General features: G+C 38.6%; 1 long non-coding RNA gene across 2 annotated transcripts in view; it reads right to left on the reverse strand.

Moving 5' to 3' along the window:
- Positions 1-22,317, reverse strand: part of LOC100516649 (uncharacterized) — a 147,676-nt gene that overhangs the window by 30,354 nt on the left and 95,005 nt on the right. The window contains exons 3-5 of one of the 2 annotated variants that reach the window (XR_014829416.1): positions 12,785-13,772; positions 10,331-10,930; positions 6,555-9,499 (exon numbers count right to left, since the gene is read on the reverse strand). The exons of the other annotated variant lie outside the window; for it this stretch is intronic. This is a non-coding gene — a long non-coding RNA (uncharacterized LOC100516649). Of the gene's footprint in view, positions 1-6,554; positions 9,500-10,330; positions 10,931-12,784; positions 13,773-22,317 lie in introns of those variants that run through there. 2 annotated transcript variants of the gene reach the window in all.

Consider the following 22,317-nt stretch of genomic DNA (forward strand, 5'->3'; position numbering starts at 1 on the left):
TTCTTTCTTTCTTTTTTTTTTTTGTCACCAAAGTTGCAAACATGAAAAGCAGTGAAATGAGACAACCACAGCCTGGGGAGTTATTTTACTTCTTTAAAAGAAAAGGCCCCTGGAGAAATTTCTTGACTTCATTGCTTTTTAATATGACCTTGTCCATAGATGTTTTTACTTATTTGCTTCTAGTGTCTAATTTTGTGACTCAGCACTTTCTCTGAGGGACCGTCTCAAAACCGTAGAGATACACAGGGCTGAGTAGAACATGCAGAGTCAAGGATGCCGAGAATTTAACCAGAGCTGAGGACACTTTGACCTTTAGGAACAACAACAAAAACAGAAATTGTCCGGCCAGCAGTCTTATTCCCTACCTCTTTCTCTTCGCTTTGCTGAGGAATAAGCCATAAAGCCTCACTGGATACACTTTTTTCTTTTGGTTATTATAATTTCAGTGACTTTTGTGCTGCCTTCTGCCACATTCTGAAAACTTGAACTCAGATAGAAAGGCCTGAACCCTGACTTGATACCCAGTGGCTGAGAAGCAATGAGATCAAAATTGTGAAAAACCGGAGTTCCCATCGTGGCACGAATCTAACTAGGAACCATGAGGTTGCAGGTTCGATCCCTGGCCTTGTTCAGTGGGTTAAGGATCCAGCATTGCCGTGAGCTGTGGTGTAGGTTGCAGACATGGCTCGGATCCCGCGTTGCTGTGGCTCTGGCGTAGGCCGGCGGCTACAGCTCCGATTCGACCCCTAGCCTGGTAACCTCCATATGCTGCGGAGTGGCCCTAGAAAAGGCAAAAAAAAAAAAAAAAAAAAAAAAAGACAAAATTGTGAAAAACCAAGCAACAACATATTGAAAGAAAAGGGGAGCATGATTAAACTTTCAGAAAAATGTAATTCATCTTTGATAGTGTTGGCATTTTCCTAACAATGCTTTTACGGTGAATTGGGTAGTTGAAATGTGCTTGCTATTTTGGAAGCCCTAGAATAAAAATGGGCTTTTTTCCTCAGTCAGTGAGATGAAGCAAGAAAGGGCTCTGAGAATTCGAAAACTTCCTTGGGCAGAATTGTGAGAAGGCACATTCTGTTTCCAGGCCCTCCAGACCCCATTCCTCCTCTATCAGAATCATTTCCTGCCCCATCTTTGCCTTTGCCTTAATAGAGCCTCAGTGTGAGTTACATGATATTAAGTATCCTATGCTGATTATATTTACATTTTAACATTAATTGTGGACATGAAGGGCTTTGTCTTTGAGTCACAGGTTTGGTAATGAGGTAGAAGATTGGTAATTAGACAGAAGTTCTAATCTGTGTTCATCTATTTATCACTTGTAAGCCTGTAGGCAAGTCATCTAACCTTTATGAGTCTGTTTGCTCATCTGTAAAATGGTAATGATGATCATAATTGGCACATGGGCCAGTGGCTTTAGGGATCAAAAATAAATATATATAAAGTGCCTGGGCTATGAATAGTAGTTGAAGGAATGTCATACATACAAGTGCCAGTCATGCAGGAGATGAAAATTGGGGGACTTTTCCTTTTGACAACAGGACTTTTCAAGCACAGCTGAAACTGGATCACCAGAATGGAGATCAATGGCCACCTACTCAGTGAGGGTGGCTTTATGTGTTGTGCCCTGCTGGTTTATGGCCACATAATTTGTCTAGATATTTATTGTAATCATGGAGCTTGAGTGAGAGCCATAGAGCTAACTGGGTGAGTGTTGAATTGAGAAGGAACTCCAACATCCTTATGAATTTAGCTGTTTCAGTGTTGCTGCATTTGAAACATAATTATTGAGTACACACAGATACAGAATGACAAACACATTATTTCACATGTCTGACAAGGAAATGAATCTCCTTACTTTATGGTCGCACTGCTCTGACAGTACCACCCTATTTGGCCAAAATGTATACCTGTGCTTATGCTCATAGACATGCTCCTTGATGGCCTATTTCTATACTTAACCCCAAAATAAATACAATAAAGACTGTCTCCTTACCATCCACTTAGTTATTTCTTGCATATGTTATGACAGAAGCATTTTCACTGTGATTTCTGTTCTCGGGTAATGAGAAGCTGTGATAGACATTAACAGAAGAGGCTTCAAGTGGAAAGTTCCCCCAGATTTTCTCACCGCCTCCCTCCAAATTTGATATGCTGCAATGTTTTTAGTCTTATTATTATAGTGTCTGGGTGGAGATGTCGAGAAAGAAAAGATGAAGTGCTGGAATCTAAAAATGAGTAAACAGCTGTCAGGAGAAATTTGAAGTAGTGTCCTAGAGATGGAGAAGGTTTAAAGAATTTATTCTTGGCACAATTGCCTGTAATCAGTAGTTAGCAATCCATTGAAATGATATTTGTTAAATACTTACATTATAGATAAAGACTATTGAGATTGCATTAAACCAGTGGGAAAACACACTGCAATATTCACTCTAGAATAGATTATGGTCTCTGGGAGTAGGTAACTTCCTGAAGCCAAGTAATTCTTGGGAATCAATAACCTAATTAGCCCCAGGAGACTGGGATCTCTAGACTTAGCCGAGTGGTGCAGTTCGCGAAGATCTGCCCACGGACATCCACCTTAGTGCAGAGAGTTTTTTTTTTTATTTTGTTTTTGGTTTTGGCAGGCTTTAAAGTTCAGAAGAATTCAAAAAAGAGCTCTCCGGGTGCTGAACAACTATTTATCAATATTACAGCTGGACTCATTGCTGTCCCTGCCCTGAAGCCTTTGTTGAAGTCTCCTTGCAATCAGTCAGCTCAGGGTTTAATCTAGTTAATCCCACTGAGCACTGGAGTCCCTTTTCTGCTGTAGCTTTTCCAGTCCAAGGAGAAGGGAGACATGTTTAGATTCACAAGAGGTCTGTGTTTTCCAGCACACTGCAGCAGTATCAGACATTTGTGGCAAAAACCAGGCAAATTGTTTTCCTTCATCCATGGTTAGATGAGAAATAATTGTCGTTTCAGGGAAAGTTAAGCTATGTATGTGTCTGCTGCATGGCTTAGCTGACTGCCAGACATGTTAAGGAAGTTCATCAGTGATGACAATCAGGTATGTTGGCATTTTCCTGTTTCCAGAGGTGCTCAGTTTGTGCTGATAGTGGGTACAAAGCATAGGGTTTGTGAGGCCAAGCCCCCATGCAACTCAGATTAGGAGGTTGTCTTTGCCACTACCTGGTAACCTCTTTTCCTCTCAATCAAATTGTTAAATGTGATAGTGACCTGAATGACATCAGTGGCATGAGATAGAGGTAAAGGGATGGTAGCAAAGACATTCAAAAGGTGGTCTCAAGAGGCCTGGTGGCTGTATTAGTTTCCTGGAACTGCTGCCATAGACTTGGTGGCTTAAAACAACAGAACTTTATTCTCTCACAGAGCTGGAGGCAAGAAGTCTGAAATCAAAGTGTTGGCAAGAGTGCCTTCCCTCCAAAGGCTTTAGGCAAGAATCCTTCCTTGCCTCTCAGCTTCTGGTGACTCTAGGCGTTGCTCGGCTTATAGCCAATTGACTCCCGTCTCTGGCTCATCTTCCCTGGCCTCTTCCTCATTCTCCATCTTCTGTCTCTATCTTCTTCCTTCTCTCTCTTTATCTGATTGGATTGAAGGACCACTGAGATAATCCAGGATGACCTCATCTCAAAATCCTTACCTTAATTATAACTGCAAAGCCCCTTTTTCCAAATAAGGCCATACTCATAAGTTTAAGGGTTAGGACATGGCCATTATCTTTTTGGAGATCACCATTCAGCTCACCACTGTGACCCCATGATTATGTTAGTTTGTTTGATTGAGAAGGTTCCAGTGAGGATAACTCCCAAGTCCCTGGTCTGGACAGATGAGAAGATTGTGGTAGTAAGTACCCAGAGAGGAAAGATTAGAAGAGATGATGTTTTTTTGTCATTCAGTTTTGAGCACCAAGTTTAAGGTGAGGGATAGAGAAAGTAGATGTTTGACTTCACCTTTTGGCCGCATATTAACCTCGTCTTGAGATTTCTAATAATGCTGGCAATATTATTCAATTAATAGTCAAGAAAATAGATAAAAGCTACAGTGTTTCTGATTATATTACATAATTATATTATCATTGTAAAAACTTTACTTTAAAAATACCTCAGGATGAACAGTATGATGTGGGAATGAAATTGGTTTTTCATTTATATTCTAGCAGCAGTTATTTAGCATCTAAAGGATCCTGATCAGGAATCCACACTCCAGCCATGATTACCAGGCACTTCAAATATTGCTATAGAAATCACACATGATGATTTTCTAATTACCACAAGAAATGTAAGAAATAATTTTAATAATTATAACAATTATGTTGTTAATAATTAATTTAATCATAAGAAGAAATAATAAGAAATGGGTGGTGTTCAATAAATATGTTGACTCTCAATTCCAACTACCCTTGCATGAAAACTTGTAGGAATCTGGCAAGCCCAGCCACCCAATTCCTTTGGAGAGGCCCTGAAGCATAGAGCTCATTTAATCCTGGTCTCATACCTCATGGAGCACCAGTGCTTGATCTGAATGTTGCCATTCTCACCATTAGAACATCATGGTGTCCCTTGGAGTGAACCTTTCATGCCAAGTGACTATTGGCAAGTCTGAGGATAGCGAGTGGAACTTCCCCAAACTTACTAGTTCAGGTTGACTGTTTTAGTGCCTGCTTGCTAACAAACATTTGGGCACTTGGCAGAATTTGGCTAAAGACTGACTTTCATCTCAGCCTACCACTTGTTGAGGAGGATATGGGGAAGCTGAGGTAGACTCACCTACCTCTAATCTCCAGAGTCTACTGACCAAAAGTTCTATTTACTAAAAGTCTCAGGCATTTGTTAAATGTACACATTAGTTTGGGTACTTTTGCAACAGAATACCTTGGCCTTTGAGCTCAACTCACTGAAAGAACTGTTGACAATACATACTACAGGTATCCAAGGAAATAGAGGGTGCCTTCATACTTGGGTAAAGAAATGCGTGCAGTGACCCCTTCATCCATAATCTGATGGCAAGGGGTTGCCTAAAACCAGGTGTTGTATAGTCACTACGTAAAACATGGAGCTCAGTGACTTCTCTGATTGGAGAGGCTGGATTCTCTGGAAGATGTTATTGATAACATTAGTTGTGATAAAGAAATGCGGATTTGTTGAAAATATGGTGAGGCAGTGCTGCTCTTGCATGTGCAAGGTATAAGAATCTCATAACCCCAATAACTGTAGCCTTCAGAAAAGCACTCCTGACTTCTGACTCTGACCCAGGAGGTTCAAATTTGGAAGATTTTGGTTATTTGACTCCTATTTAAAATTTAGGTAAATCCTTCCACTATAACAAATCTTTCATTCAAGAGCCATCAACAACACCTAAAAGGGCCAAGATGTGGATCTTTGTCCAGTTTACACAACAACTTCTCTGACTGCTTTTGTGCCTACTTGCCTGTATGTAGAGCAGAGTTCCATCTGAGACGTACATTGTGTCATTCTATCTGGAAGCAAGTATATGGGAGGAAAGACCAATGGCTCTCACCAACCTCTAGTTATTGAAGATGAGTTAGATTGAATTATTGTTCAAAAATATTTATCCTCCCCCCAACCCTCCCCACTCTCATGTGAGGAATACGTTTTCCCATCCTTTGACCCTGGGATGGTTATGGGATATATTTTACACAATGTGATGTTAGTTTATGACACAAGCATGGGCTTGAAATGCACTTCTGCAGGAGGCTTGATCTTTCACATCTGCCAAGACTAGGAGAGGAACATGCCCTAGGTGGAGCTCAGGGACAAAGAAGCTGAAAAACAGAGGGCTCCGACCTGGTCCCAATCCACAGCACAGAGAAGCCCAGTCATTGGCAGAGCCATGGCTGTAGACCCCACAGAGATACATAAGTATTTGTTATTGAATGTTACTGGGACATTGTGGTGGTTTGTTATGTGGCAAGAGGTGACTGGCACACAAGCCTGCTAATACTTACACTCCCCCTTCCCTCAACTAATAATTATGAGTGTCCAAATCAAATTAGGGACTAGGTACTTGGCAAATATTGCTTCACATATGTAAGTCTCATTACAAATCTGGGAGGCGGGCATTATTTTCTCTGTTATACAGATGAAGTAATCATGACTGAGAGAGATAAAACAACTTGGCCCTAATCACACAGCTGGGAGGAACAGGTTGAAAGTTATTCCAATCTCAGTGGTAGAATCCATCATCTCCATCATCTCCTGCTACACGTCATTGCTCACTCTTACCAACTTGCTTAGACTGAATTGATAAGCATGATAGACACTGCTCTGCCCTCACAGAGCTTACATGCTCATTTTTTAATAGGTGTGTTTGTTAAATACCCAATTAAAGGTTTTTTTAAAAAATAAATTTTGTTAGAGTATAGTTGACTTATGATGTGTTAGTTTCAGGTGTTCAGCCAAGTAAATCAGCCATATATATATACATATATATCCACTCTTTTTCAGATTCTTTCCCCAAATAGGCTATTACAGAGTATTTTTCCCCAGATGTTTAAATACATATATTTAAAATACATGTATATATAATTTTTTTCCAGTGAGTTTCATTTTAATTTTTTTCATTTATTTATTCTATTTTTTAATAGTTATTCCCCCAATACAATTTTTTTTCTACTGTACAGCATGGTGACCCAGTTACACATATATGTACACATTCTATTTTCTCACATTATCATGCTCCATCATAAGTGCTTAGACATAGTTCCCACTGCCACACAGCAGGATCTCATTGCTAATCCATTCCAAAGGCAATAGTCTGCATCTATCAACTCCAAGCTCCCCATCCATTCCACTCCCTTCCCCTCCCCCTTAGCAACCACAAGTCTATTCTGCAAGTCCATGATTTTCTTTTCTGTGGAAAGGTTCATTTGTATCACAGAGTATTGAATAGATTTCCCCACGCTATATAGTAGGTCTTTGTTACCAATTGATTTGTATATAGTAGTATGTATATGCCAGTCCTGAAGGGGTTTTTTTTGTGTGTGTGTGGTATAAAGATTATGGCCTCATTTTATTTTTTTATAACCTCATTTTATACCATGGCTATAAACAACCCTCGACAAAGGAAACTCCCTATCTTAAAAGACTGTCTGACTTTTAATGTGGTGACCATTAAAAGATGGCAAATCCAAGTAACAACTCCTCTCAGTGTGCATTCAGCTACTAAGGATAAACCGGAGTTGTTCCACAGAGTTCTTCCATAGGTTATAGGTCAAAGAGTTTGGGGAAAACAACGTTACTCCTACTGTTCTACAGGGAGAGAAATAAATCAATGGGATGTTATAATTCTTATTAATAAAAATTATTAAATGCGGACATTTTCTGAATTTTAGAATAAAAATAATTAATCTACTGAAAGAACAGTAAACCAGGAAAGATTAAAAATTACAATTAAAGAATGGGAATGACATTTGGTATTAGAGGCATCTCAGCATACTATCTGAACAGTACACCAAACAAAGTGAATTATTTCTACCATAATAATGGTATTTATGATAATACAATGGCATACTAGAAATCTAATTGCAACCTGCCAAGGATTAAAAAAAAAAAAGTTACAATGTAAAAATACAGGAAGAATAGATATTATCTGTGTTTTTAAAAGAACATGGTAATACTACTATATCATTCAATTTTCAGATATCAGGATTTAATATAATAAGAAAAGACAGAGAAAATGAAAATTGGGGAGACTTCTGAATAGGTGCTTTAAGAAGGGGATTTGCAACCGAATGGAAACAGGCTGATTTTGATTACACTTTAATATGAGATAAAGTAAAGATGGGGTAAATCCAAAGTAAAACATAATTATAAGTTTCTGCATAATCCCTGGCAAAAATATTAAAGATTAGATTCCAGAATTGTGTTAGTAGCTCCACACAATTTTACCATTCATAGTTACTGACTGAACGTTAAGAAGCATTGTTGCAAATCAGATAAAATATATTCATAGATGGAAATAATCATAAAGGTATTTAATAAGATATCTGGATTTTAAAGTTTTGGCTTCCTTTTTCTGAAATAGAAAAAAAATCGTAAATATGACTTATAATAGAAAATCCATCTGTACAAATACCAGAGTGAGAGTGAGGAGACAGAATGCTATGAATTCATTTGTTAGTAGAAAAAAAATTAAGTACAAACTGCTTTTGCTATGAAGAAAGCATAACTATGGCATGCTTTATACTCTCCCATGATTTATTCTCACCATATCTTTTGCGTATATTGACAAATCCCCATGGATAGAAAACAGGAAATGAATCATGGAAGCTAACTGACCAAAAGTTCAGACTAGTGGTCCTAGCTCCACAAAGGCTAGGAAAAGAAAGGCATTATGCATTCTAACATAATGATAACTCTCAGATGTGAACAGAAATATCAACATCCCCTAATTTCAATGCTGACAATCAGTAGATTTGTGCACTGCACATAGGTGAGATTAATAGCTTCATTTTAGATGAGTATCTCAGATTTGGGAATATATGCTTATGAAACGTCTGAGATTGGCCAACTAAGTGTTGATAGAAACTGATCATGAAATGTGGCCACCATCCATTCTAATCTCTCAGAACCAACAGTGTGTAATAAATCTGGTGATTTTAGTGGGGTGGTTTTTTTTGTTTGTTTGCTTTTTGGTCTGCCTTTTTCTCTTTTTACATCCTATACAGAAGCAGGTGGACATACTCAAAATAAGCTTCTAAAAATCTTGAGGGGTGATAAATGCCATCTACCAATGCCAGATCAAATGTAATTTTAGGGATTGTGTATTGCAGGATTGGGGAGAAAGAGCAAGGAGAGGGAGAAGGAGGGGGAAGAGGGACGGAGGGAGCATTAGAAGATATGCTTTTTAAAAATGGATTTAGATATTTTTATAAATGAAGTTCAAAAAACAAAAACCAGAAGGCACTGTAGGTAGGGAAATAAAAGTAAAAACTGTATTTCTACAGTAGTGTCATCTCTGAAGGGATGATTTTTAACTTTATCCAAAGTATTTTTCTGGAATATATAACTAAATAATAATATTAACTTATATTTTAAAAAGGATAAAGACATGTTATTTTATTATTATGTTACTCTCCTGAATTCATTATTAAAGGTATTGGCATTTAAGGTGGTTAGAGTATTAGATGATCTAGACATGGCTAATTTTATTATGTTTTAGAAGAATGTGGACTTTATTTCCAATTATTATGGTGTTACATTGTGGGCAGGATGGATCATAAGAATTGTAAAAATAAGAAATTGACACATCTATAATCATTTCACACTGTTGATAGGTGTTATCACTTTGGCACATTTTCTTCCAGTCATTTTACTGCTCTCCTAAAAATATGTACATATTATATGTACAAGTTTGTGTCTTACTTTTTCTTAATAGTACATCAAATAAATTTTCCTATGTGATTAAACTTTTTTTTTTTTTTTTTTTTTGCTTTTTAGGGCCCCACCTGTGGCATATGGAGAGTCCCAGGCTAGGGGTCCAATCAGAGCTGTAGCCACTGGCCTACACTATAGCCACAGCAAGGCAGGATCCTTAACCCACTGAGCAAGACCAGGGATTGAACCTGCGTCCTCATAGATGTTAGTCAGATTCATTAACCGCTGATCCATGAAGGGAACGCCATATGATTAAACATTTTAATAAGAATCTTTTGGAGTTCCTATTGTGGCTCTGTGGAAATGAATCTGACTAGCATCCATGAGGATGCAGGTTCTATCCCTGGCCTTGCTCAGTGGGTTAAGGGTCTGGTGTTACCATGAGCTGTGGTGTAGGTCACAGAGGTGGCTCAGATCTAGCATTGCTGTGGCTGTGGCATAGGCTGGTGCCTGCAGCTCCGATTGGACCCCTAGCCTGGGAACCTCCATATGCCGCTGGTGTGGCCCTAAAAAGCAAAAAAAAAAAAAAAAGATCATAGCCACATAGCCACAGCAACTCAGGATCCAAACAGTGTCTGTGACCTACACCACTGCTCACAGCAATGCTGGATCCTTAATCCACTGAGCAAGACCAGGGATCAAACTTGCATCCTCATAAATACTAGTCATGTTCATAACCCGCTGAGCCACAGTGACAACTCCCAATAAGAATCATTTTTAATTATTGTGTAATATTCCATTACATAAATGGACTCTACTTTTGACATTCTATTTATTTGTATATTTGCTACTTTCAATGACCTAGGAATGAACAAACATATTTGTATTTCAGAATATTTTCTTAGTAAAGATCCTTAGAACTGGAATTATTGAATTAAGGGCTATTTTTTTTTATACAGTGCCATGGCAGACAAATGGCTGTTGGCCAGACTTGTTTGATTTTTCCTTCTAAGAATTTGGGAAATGCAGAAATAGAGTGCATTTCTCAGCCTCCCTTGCAGGGAGGTGTGCATCCAAGAAGGAATTATTTCTAAAGGAATGTGGGTAGAAGTGACACAATGATGTACAATGCTTCCAAGGGTGGCCATAATCACCTCACACGAGGCTCAGCCTCTCTTCCCTCATCTGCTTGCTGTCTGTCAATGCAGCAGGAGCTCGGATGGCTTTTGTTGGAGACAGCAGAGCATCTGTCAGGCTGTTTCAGGACTGTGAAGCGAGATGGCCCTAATTTCCACTGCTTCTAATTGATATTATATGACTGAGAAATAAAATTCTCTTATGTGAAGCTATTAAAATTGGGGATTTTATTCATTTTACTGCTACCATAATCTTAACTAATAGGGATGTTGGCATTGGAGACAAGCTACAACTCTCTAATAAAAACCTAAAAGATGTGGAATCAGCATTGGGTAGTAAGGAAACTAATGTGATGGGGAGATGGAGATCCGTTCAATACAGTGGTATAATATGTGTTAAAACTGTCACTGGTGGGAGTTCCTGTCATGGCTCAGTGGTAATGAACCCAACTAGTATCCATGAGGACACCAGTTCAATCCCTGGCCTCACTCAGTGGGTTAAGGATCCGGTGTTGCTGTGAGCTGTGGTATAGGTTGCAGACTTGGCTTGGATCCCTCATTGCTGTGGCTGTGGGTGTAGGCCTGCAGCTACAGCTCTGATTCAACTCCTAGCCTGGGAACTTCCATATGCCACGGTGCAGCCCTTAAAAAAGACCAAAAAAAAAAAAAAAAAAAAACCCCACAAAAACTGTCACTGGAGATAACTTGATGGCAGATCAAACATTCAGTAAGCTCTGGGGAAGAGACTGGAAAACAGAATTATGTGGTGTGTGTTGATGGTTACTGGCTTCTATTAGGAAGATATTAGAAGAAAAAAAAATGAGTCAGTAAATACTGGATGATTTTCAAGCAGAAATTTAAAAAATACAGACAGAAAAGAAATCAAAGAGTTGGAAAAGCTGTTTCTAGACCCCAAACAATGAAAAATAAGATTAAAAATGTTAATTGATGACCCCCTGAAAAGACCAGATTAAGGGCACAGCCTCCTCTTCCAAGACTCCCATACTCAAGGAAGTTGATGTTAAGGTGTGTGTATGTGAGAGAGGCATAGGGTGAGGAAGCAAAGAAAGATACCAGTCAATAATTATATTGAGGTAGGAGTTTTGGGTGGTGTTCTTTGCACGTGAGAATAAGTGGTAAAAAGATAATGCCAAGGAAATCATAAGCCTGGACTAAAAAAGCCTTTGGCCACTTGAGCCTTAAAATCATTCTTGGATTTTCAAAGCTGCATGAGTAAGAAATGGGCTGGAGTTTCCATCATGGCTTAGCGGTTAACGAATCCAACTAGGAACCATGAGGTTGCGGGTTTGATCCCTGGCCTTGCTCAGTGGGTTAACGATCTGGCGTTGCCATGAGCTGTGGTGTAGGTTGCAGACGCGGCTCGGATCCCGTGTTGCTGTGGCCCTGGTGTAGGCTGGCAGCTACAGCTCTGATTCGACCCCTAGCCTGGGAACCTCCATATGCCGCAGGAGCGGCCCTAGAAAAGGCAAAAAGACCAAAAAAAAAAAAGGAAAAAAAAGAAAAAAGAAAAAGAAAAAAGGAGATGTAGCCGCCAGCCTACACCAGAGCCACAGCAACTCAGATCTGAGCTGCATCCTACAGCACAGCTCACTGCAACGCAGGATCCTTAACCCACTGAGCAAGGCCAGGGATCAAACCCGCAACCTCATGGTTCCTAGTCAGATTCGTTAACCACTGAGTCATGACGGGAACTCCGAATCTTCCCTTTTTTGAATGAAAGGATTTTTTTCTGGCAATTATCAAAAATGCTATTTGGCAATAAAAAGAAATGAAGTACTGATAATGTTACAGAATGGATGAACTTCAAAAATATTATGGAAGGAAGCCAGACACAAAAGACCACATATTTCATGATTTCCTTTATATGATGTATGGAAAATGTGCACATCTACTGAGGTAGGAAGTAGATTAGTAGTTGCCTAGTGTTGGGGTGGAAGTGAGGAATGATTACAAGTGGCCTTTTGGGGATGCTGGAAATATTCTAAAGCTTGATTGTGAAGATGGTTGCACAATTGTTAATTTACTTAAAAATCACTGACTTGTTTGTTTATTCATATTTTTTAGGGCTGCACCCGTGGCAAATGGAAGTTCCCAGGCTAGGGGGTCTAATCAGAGCTACAGATGCTGGCCTACACCACAGCCACTGCAACACGGGATCCAAGCTGTGTCTGCAACCTACACCACAGCTCACTGGCAACACCAGATCCCTGACCCACTGAGGGAGGCCAGGGATCAAACCCACATCCTCATGGATACTAGTTGGATTCATTTCTGCTGAACCACAACGGAAACTCCAAAATAAATTTTATGATATGAAAATTTATCTCAATAAACCTTTAACACTTTTTTCTCATGAATATGGACGAGAATAAGCACTTTAATAATACACAGCAGGAATGAACTTTGGCATAACCTTTGGGGAGATATCTGGTAATATATATCAAAGTTTCAAATGTTTGTATTCAATGCTATTCCTAGGAATTTATTCTAAGGAAATATTTGGATAATACTGCAAGTTTGTTTCTTGCAAAGTTGTTTACAATATTGAATAATTGAAATAAATGTCTATCAGTGGGGATTGGTTAAATACATTAGACTATATCCAAACATTGAAAGGGCCTACAAGCATGGTTTTTACTTTGGACGCCTTAATACATTTATGTGGAAAACCATCCAACAACAAGGAAAATGCAGTTAAAGTATGCTGCTTATGGTATGGACCCATTTATATTAACCAAAATACAGGGGTATAAGGGTGAAGGACAGCAAATTTGGCTTTTCCTGAAATACGTGAATTCTTTTCAGCCACAATACATTATCAGAAAAATAGCAACAAAACATATATACACTTCAGAAATAAGCCCATGTTAAAGTAAAATAAAAATCAGATTAAAATTTCATGCCTTTGATATGTTTGAATTGTAAATTGTTTGACTAAATTCAGGAATATTCCCCCCTCCAGTTTGAAAAGAGTTAAATTTATGTGCATGTGTGTAACTCATTTGATGTTCAATAACCCATTTGACATACATTTTCATATTTTAATTTCTTTGCCATTGATGAAGTAAATCTTATAATTCATCTTTATTTAATTTTTCCTATGGGCTGATTCTAATTAAAAAGTAGTACCATAAATAAAATCCGCTCTGTGTTCTGGAGGACATTCAACTCTGTGACATAACACATAGGATCATTTTAACAAAATGAAGTGAAGTAGTCAGATGTCGTTTGAAGTAAGGGTCTCTCTTTCAGGTTTTATCCTCACGATCACCTAAAGAAAATTGAAAAGGGAATGTTAGAGGCTAGATTTCTATCAGGAAGTAAAGAATGAGAATTTCCTTTGTGTGGGAATATTTAAGGAGTTTTTTTTACATCATATAGCCTTGGAGAAATAAACGTGACTCTAATAGCTCTTTCTTACATTTGTTTAAGGGATTTTTGATATTTGTTGATAGGTGCTAAAATCCAAAGTAAAGTGTCTTTCTGTATATCCTGTATAAATTTAGGATAGAAATGAGTAAATATGTCAGATTACGTATCAGAGTTTTTTGAATAGATTAGAACTGCTATTTGGGGCATACTACCAAAAAAAAAATTATTTTCAGAGCTAATTATTTTCAGAGCTCCTCTGACATTAAGCAGCAGGTAGAAAGCTGTGTGTTAGAAAGTAGTACTGCCTTGCAGGTTTATTTCAAAACAGAGCTAAATTAACTTATAGGTAGGTATTCTAAGTTCTAGGTCATTGAGAGAAAACCATGGATTTAAAGAAATAAAATCTGAATTGAGAGGTGACTGACAAATATGTAATTAGACATTGTTTGAAACCAATGAATAGTCATAACAATAAAAATAGGGTGTGTGTATGAGCAGGAGAGAAATATTTGGATATGAAGCACAGGACATTAACTGCCTAAAAATCAGAAAATCCTGGGGCTGTTTGTGAAGTAAAGCAAAGAACTATTATTTAATATAAGAAACTACTATTCCTTGGATTCTTTCTGTCAAAAGGAGAATTAAGGGGTTTTCTTGCAATTTAATACAAAATTTTCATGAATTTTTAAACATACAGACAGTATTTAGAACTGTATTATTATTTTCAACAGGTTACTTTTTTCTCCTAATTTAAATATCTAATAGAAATAACTTATCTTTTTTCTTTTTTCTTTTTGGTCCTTTTAGGGCCACACTCATGTCATATGGAGGTTCCCAGGCTAGGGGACCAATCGGAACTGTAGCTGCCAGCCTACACCACAGCCATAGCAATGTGGAATCTGAGCCGCATCTGCGACCTACACCACAGCTCACAGCAACGCCAGATCCTTAATCCACTGAGCAAGGCCACGGATCGAACTGGCATCGTCATGAATGCTAGTCAGGTTTGCTAACCGCTGAGCCATGACGGGAACCTCTGAAATATCATATCTTTTGACCAGGCAGTGTATTGCAGCATCATATTCTTATTTAAAAATGGATCTGATGCTGTCTTTACACTTTCACTCCTAGCAGAAGCATTTGCCTGAGAGGGAATCTCAGGGCCCAGAGGAAGCCAAAGGGCAGGGCATCCCATAGTCAGTTATTGGTCAGCGTCACTGCCCTAACATTTACTTGCTCCTCTTCTTCATGGTTATTTTGGCCTCTAGGGCAGTGATTTGAAGCTTTGGTGGCACATTAGAAATCACCTGGGCTGTTTGAAAATCCTGATGCCTTGTCTCACCTGCAGGAAGTCAGACTTAATTGGCCTGGGTGTGGCTGGGGCATCTGGGCTAGAATAAGTCCCCAGGCCATGTTGGCATGCACTCTGTATGGAAAGCTGTAGCCCTAGGCAGTGAGTTTCAGAGTGTGATCCTGGAACAGGCAGCAGAGCAGCACCAGGGAACAGGTGAGAAATACAAAGTCTTGGGTCCAACTATTTGGGTCTTACCAAGGCTTCCACGTGATCTAAAGATGGATGCCCAAGTTTGAGAACCTGGCTTAAAGAAACAAACCTTCCCTTGGCAGGAGTGAAGCAGGTAAAGAGTGAGCGAACAAAAGAACATGACAGTTGTTCGCCTGTTTTTTGTTTGTTTTATCTTTAAAAGTTGCTGATAATTTAAGAGGATTTTGAAGGCTTTTTCCCAGGGATGTGTCCTTCACAAGTTTTTCCTCTATAGCTGATGACATTACTGAGGTGATGTCTGTTATGAATGCTTTTCCTGATTCTTCACCGAATTGAGTATTTTTAGGCTTGTCAGCTATCTGAGAGTAGACACTAGTGAACATGAGGTCTTTAGTTGTATGCAATAGATGACCTTCCATATGTTCTGATAATACTGTGAAGAATGAATCTGAAAAGGAAATCTTACTGCTATCAAGCAACTGTGTTTTTTTTGTTTGTTTGTTTGTTTTTTTAAGATCCTGGAATTGTTACTATGATCATTGTAACTATAGGTCAAATTAAGACCTATAAAGAAATTGTTTGATAAATATAAATCCTAAAGGAACACTAAATATGCCATCTATTATGTTGTAGAATCTCCAAATGAGGTAAGCTTCATCAGTATTAGCACTGCTTGTCCCAAACTGTTTTCCTTTATATATCTTTCACATGTTGAAGTGGTTTCCTATCATTATTATAATAAATGACAAAATTTGGGGCAGAATCCTGAGATGAGTTTATGCTGGGCCGGAATCAAGGTGTCAGTAGGATTACATTCCTTCAGGAGGCTCCAGGAAAGAATGTTTCCTTGCCTTTTTTCAGCTTCTAAAGGCTGCTTGCATTCTATGGCTTGTGGTCCCCTCCCCCATCTTCAAAACCAGCACCATAACATCTTTAAAGTTCTTCCTGACTCTGACCCTTCCCCCCCCCATTATTACATCCCTTTTGATCCATGAGTCTCACCTAGATAATCCAGGATAATCTCCCGCCTCAAAATCTTTGACTTCATCATAGCTGTAAAGTCCTTTTTTGCCATGTAGGAGTCAGATTCTAGGGATTAGGATGTGGACATCTTTGAGGGGCCATTGCTTATCCCCAACACACATCAAGAGACAAAGAAAGGGAGGGAAACGTGTTTTGATAAAATGCACTTGGAGACTAGGCTGCAGTGGAAAGTAGAAAAGTAGTTTCTTGGGGAGATCCACGAGGCATCAAATTTCAAATTGTTGTGTTTCAACATTTGTGAAGAATGCCTATTCCTGAGCCCTGTCCCAAAGATTCTGATTCAGTGGTTCAGCCTGGGGTATCTGTGTTTTACCCAAGAGCACTCTCACATCTCCCCTCATGGGGAGTGCTCTCAGAGTCGATTCAGTGCAATTAATTCACAGAACACAGCTGGAAAAGCTGTCAGCAGAGAGGTGGTGAAAAGCACATAATCTGAGGCAATGCTATAGCAGCATTAACTCTGGGTAAACATCAGAATTACTGAGGGAAATGTTAAAAATATAGTTTTCCTGAGCCCCCTTTCAGGATAGTGTGATTCCAGAAGTCTGGGGAGGGCCAGGACCTCTGTTTTTGAAAAATCCTTCCAGGTGATTCTGAGGATCACTGCCCCCACCTTAGAATTCCTCAGTGGTCTTGGTAGTTCTATGTGATCCAGCTGTAGCCAGATGAATCTCCTACTTTCCTATATTCAAAAACCATTTTAGGAGTTCCCATCGTGGCTCAGTGGTTAATGAATCTGACTAGTATCCATGAGGACATGGAGTTTGATCCCTGGCCTTGCTCAGTGGGTTAAGGATCCAGTGTTGCCATGAACTGTAGTGTAGGTAGAAGATGCAACTCAGATCCTGTACGGCTGCGGCTGTGGCTGGCAGCTACAGCTCTGATTTGATCCCTAGACTGGGAAACTCCATATACCATGGGTGTGGCCCTAAAAAGACTAAACAACAACAACAACAAAAAATTTTATTAGCTAATATTCTTTTTCTTTGTGACTGATTAAACTATAGGTCATATTAAGTTTTTGTTTTTGTGTGCCCAATAAATGCCTTTCTCAGAACCTGGCACACAGCTGGTACCCAGTAAATGTTTTTGGAATAAATCAGTGATCCTGGTTGACCATTACTTGGAGGGCTTGTTTTTTATTACTCAATTAATTTATTACATTTATAGTTGTATGATGATCATCACAATCCAATTTTATAGGATTTCCATCCCACAACCCCAGTGCATCCCCCCACTGCCTGATCTGTCTCCTTTGGAAACCATAAGTTTTTCAAAGTCTGTGAGTCAGTATCTGTTCTGCAAAGAAGTTCATTCTGTCCTTTTTTCAGATTCCATATGTACGTGGTAGCATTTGATGTGGGTGTCTCATTGTCTGACTGACTTCACTTAGCATGATAATTTCTAGGTCCATCCATGCTGCTAAAAATGCCGGTATTTCATTCCTTTTAATGGCTGAGTAATAGTCCACAGTGTATATGGACCACATCTTCTTTAGCTGGTCCTCTGTCGATGGGCATTTAGGTTGTTTCCATGTCTTTGCTATTGCATATAGTGCTGCAATGAACATTGTAGTAAATGTGTCCTTTTGAGTCATGGTTTTCTCTGGATAGATGCCCAGGAGTGGGATTGCTGGATCAAATGAGTTTTGAGTTCGATTTTGAGTTTTCTGAGGCATCTCCATATGATTTTCCACAGTGGTTGCACCAGTTTACATTCCCACCAACAGTGTAATACGGTTCCCTTTTCTCCACACCCTCTCCAGCACTTATCGTTTGTAGACTTTTTGATGATGGCCATTCTGGCTGGTGTAAGGTGATACCTCATAGTGCTTTTGATTTGCATTTCTCTAATAATGAGTGATGTTCAACATCTTTTCATGTGTTTTTTGGCCATCTGTATGTCTTCTTTGGAGAACTGTCTGCTTAGATCCTCTGCCCATTTTTTGATGGGGTTGTTTGTTTTTTTGGTATTGAGCAGTAGGAGGTGTTTATAAATTTTGGAGATGAATCCCTTGTCAATCAATTCGATTGCATAGATTTTCTCCCATTCTGTGGGTTGTCTTTTCATTTCGTTTAGGGTTTCTTTTGCTGTGCAGAAACTTTTAAGTTGGATTAGGTCCCATTTGTTTATTTTTGTTTGTACTGTCATTACTCTCTAAGAGGTGGCTCTGAGAGGATGTTGCTGTCGTTTATGTCAGAGAGTGTTTGACCTATATGTTCCTCTAAGAGTTTGATAGTATCTGGTCTTATATCTAGGTCTTTAATCCATTTGGAGTGTATTTTTGTGTATGGTGTTAGGGAGTGTTCTAATTTCATTCTTTTCCATGTGGCTGTCCAGTTTTCCCAGCTCCACTTATTTAACAGGCAGTCTTTTCTCCATTGTATATTCTTGCCTCCTTTGTCATAGATTAGTTGGCTATAGGTGCGTGGGTTTAATTCTGGGCTTTCTATCCTGTTCCACTGATCTATATTTCTTTGTGCCAGTACCATATGGTTTTGATGATTGTTGCTTTGTAGTCAGGGAGCCTGATTCCTCCAGCTCCATTTTTCTTTTTCAGGATGTCTTTGGCTATTCTGGGTCTTTTGTACTTCCAAACAAACTTTAAAATATTTTGTTCAAGTTCTGTGAAAAATGTCCTTGGTAATTTGATAGGGATTGCATTGAATCTGTAGATTGCCTTGGGTAGTATAGTCATTTTGATAATATTAACTCTTCCAATCCAAGAGCATGGTATGTCTTTCCATCTCTTTGTTGTCATCTTTGATTTCTTTCATCAGTGTCCTATGGTTTTCAGAGTACAGGTTTTTTGTCTCTTTAGGTAGGTTTACTCCTGGGTGTTTTATTTTTTTGGATGCAATGGTAAATGGGATTGCTTCTCAAATTTCTCTTTCTGATCTTTCATTGTTAGTAAATAGAAATGCTGTCAATTTCTGTGTATTAATTTTGTATCCTGCAACTTTGCCAAATTCATGGATGAGCTCTAACAGTTTTCTGATAGAGTCTTTAGGATTCTCTAGGTATAGTATCATGTCATCTGCAAATAGTGATAGTTTTGCTTCTTCCTTCCCAATTTGGATTCCTTTTATCTCTTTTACTTCTCTGATTGCTGTGGCTAGGAGTTCCAGAACTATGTTGAAGAGTAGTGGCGAGAGCAGACATCCTTGTCTTGTTCCTGATCTCAGCGGAAATTCTTTCAGCTTTTCACCAAGGAGAATGATGTTCGCTGTGGGTTTGTCATATATGGCATTTATCATGTTGAGATAGCTTCCCGTTATTCCCACTTTTTGAAGGTTTTTTTTTTTTTATCAGAAATGGGCGCTGGTTTTGACAAAGGCTCTCTCTGCATCTATTGAGAGGATCATATGGTTTTTATTCTTCAGTTTGTTGATGTGGTGTATCATACTGATGGATTTGAGGCTATTGAAGAACCCTTGCATCCCTGAGATAAATTCCACTTGATCATGACGTACAATCCTTTTAATGTATTGTTGGATGCGGTTTGCTAGTATTTTGTTGAGGATTTTTGCATCGATGTTCATCAGTGAAATTGGCCTATAGTTTTCTTTTTTTGTGGAATCTTTGTCTGGTTTTGGTACCAGGGTGATGGTGGCCTCATAGAATGAGTTTGGGAGTATCCTTTCCTCTGCAATTTTTTTTTTTTTTGGTCTTTTTGCCATTTCTTCAGCCACTCCCACGGCATATGGAGGTTCCCAGGCTAGGGGTCTAATCGGAGCTGTAGCTGCCAGCCTACGCCAGAGCCACAGCAACGCAGGATCTGAGCCGCATCTGCGACCTACACCACAGCTCATGGCAATGCCAGATCGTTAACCCACTGAGCAAGGGCAGGAATCGAACCCACAACCCCATGGTTGCTAGTCAGATTCATTAACCACTGCACCATGACGGGAACTCCAATTTTTTGAAATAGTTTCATAAGGAGAGGCGTTAGCTCTTGTCTAAATGTTTGATAGAATTCACCTGTGAAGCCATCTGGTCCTGGACTTTTGTTTGTTGGAAGTTTTTTAATCACAGTTTCAATTTCAGTTCTTGTGACTTGTCCATTCATCTTTTCTATTTCATCTTGGTTTAGTCATGGAAGATTGTACTTTTCTAAGAATTTGTCCATTTCTTCAAGGTTTTCCTTTTTATTGGTGTATAGTTGCATATAGTAGTCTCTTAAGATCCTTTCTATTTCTGTGATGTCCTTTGTTACTTCTCCTTTTTCATTTCTAATTTTATTGATTTGAATCCTCTCTCTTTTTTTCTTGATAAGTCTGGCTAGGGGTTTATCCATTTTGTTGATCTTTTTAAAGATCGAGCTTTTCATTTCATTGATCTTTTCTATGGTTTTCTTCATTTCTATTTCATTGATTTCTGCTCTGATCTTTATGATATCTTTCCTTCTACTAACTTTAGGTCTTCTCTGTTCTCTCTCAGGCTGCTTTAGATGTAAAGTTAGCTTGTTTCTTTGAACTTTTTCTTGTTTCCAGGGGTGGGCTTGTATTGCTATAAACTTTCCTCTTAGAACAGCTTTTGCTGCATCACATAGGTTTTGGAGTGTCATATCTTTGTTGTCATTTGCTTCTAGGTATTTCTTAATTTCCTCTTTGATTTCTTCAGTGATCCATTGGTTGTTTAGTAGCATGTTGTTTTGTCTCCATGTGTTTGTGTGTTTTTCAGTTTTTTTCTTGTTGTTGATTTCCAGTCATATAGTGTTGTGGTTGGAAAAGATGCTTGATATGATTTCAATTTTCCTAAAATTAATGAGGTTGGATTTGTAGCCCAGAATGTGATCAATCTTAGAGAATGTTCTGTGTGCACTTGAGAAGAATGTGTGTTCTGTTGCTTTTGGAAGGAAGTCCTATAAATGTCTATTAAGTCCATCTGGTCTAATGCTTCATTCAGGGCCTGTGTTTCCTTATTGATTTTCTGTCTGGATGATCTGTCCATTGCTGTAAGTGGGGTGTTAAAGTCTCTGGATAACTTATGTTATTGCTGATTTCTCCTTTTAAGGCTGTTAGTTCCCTTATATATTGTAGTGATCCTATGTTGGGTGCATAGATATTTAAAATTGTTGTATCTTCTTCTTGGATTGATCTTTTGATCATTCGGTAGTGACCTTCTTTGTCCCTTAAAATATTCTTCATTTTAAAGTCTATTTTGTCTGATATGAGTATTTTTATTCCAGCTTTCTTTTGATTCCCGTTTGCGTGGAATATTTTCTTCCATCCTCTCACTTTCAATTTGTATGTGTCCCTAGAAGTGAAGTGGGTCTCTTAAAGACAGCACATATATGGGTCTTGTTTTTGTATCCATTCAGCCAGTCTATGTCTTTTGGTTGGGGCATTTAGTCCATTAACATTTAAGGTAATTATTGATGTGTATGTTCTTATTTCCATTTTATTAATTGCTTTGGATTTGTTTTTGTTGCTATTTTTTCTTCCCTTCTTCTCCCCTCTTCTGGTTTGATGACAATCTTTAGTGTTGTATTTGAGTTGATTTTTCTTATTTTTTTGTGTATCAATTGTAGATTTTTGGTTTGCAGTTATTATGAAGTTTTGATATGAGTCTATATGTATATGAGATTGTTTTAAGTTGCTGGTCTCTTAATTGCAAGTGCATATCCATTGTCCTGCATTTGTACCCTCTTCTTCTCATGATTTCTGATTTTGGTGCAATAATTGTGCATGGATGATTTCATATCTTTACTGTATATATACCTTTACTGTTGAGCCTTATCATTTGTGGTATTTTTGTTTCTGGTTGCAGCCTTTTCTTTTCTGCCTAGAGAAGTTCCTTTAGTATTTGTTGTAAGGCTGGTTTAGTGTTGCTGAATTCTCTTAGCTTTCACTTATCTGTGATGCTTTTGATTTCTCTTTCAAACTGAATGAAA

The sequence above is a fragment of the Sus scrofa genome, chromosome 15 (genome assembly GCF_054392235.1).
Source record: "Sus scrofa isolate SSC_HxYL_T2T_F1_AM1 chromosome 15, Sscrofa_HxYL_maternal_Yorkshire_Landrace_v2.0, whole genome shotgun sequence".
Taxonomy (NCBI): domain Eukaryota; kingdom Metazoa; phylum Chordata; class Mammalia; order Artiodactyla; family Suidae; genus Sus; species Sus scrofa.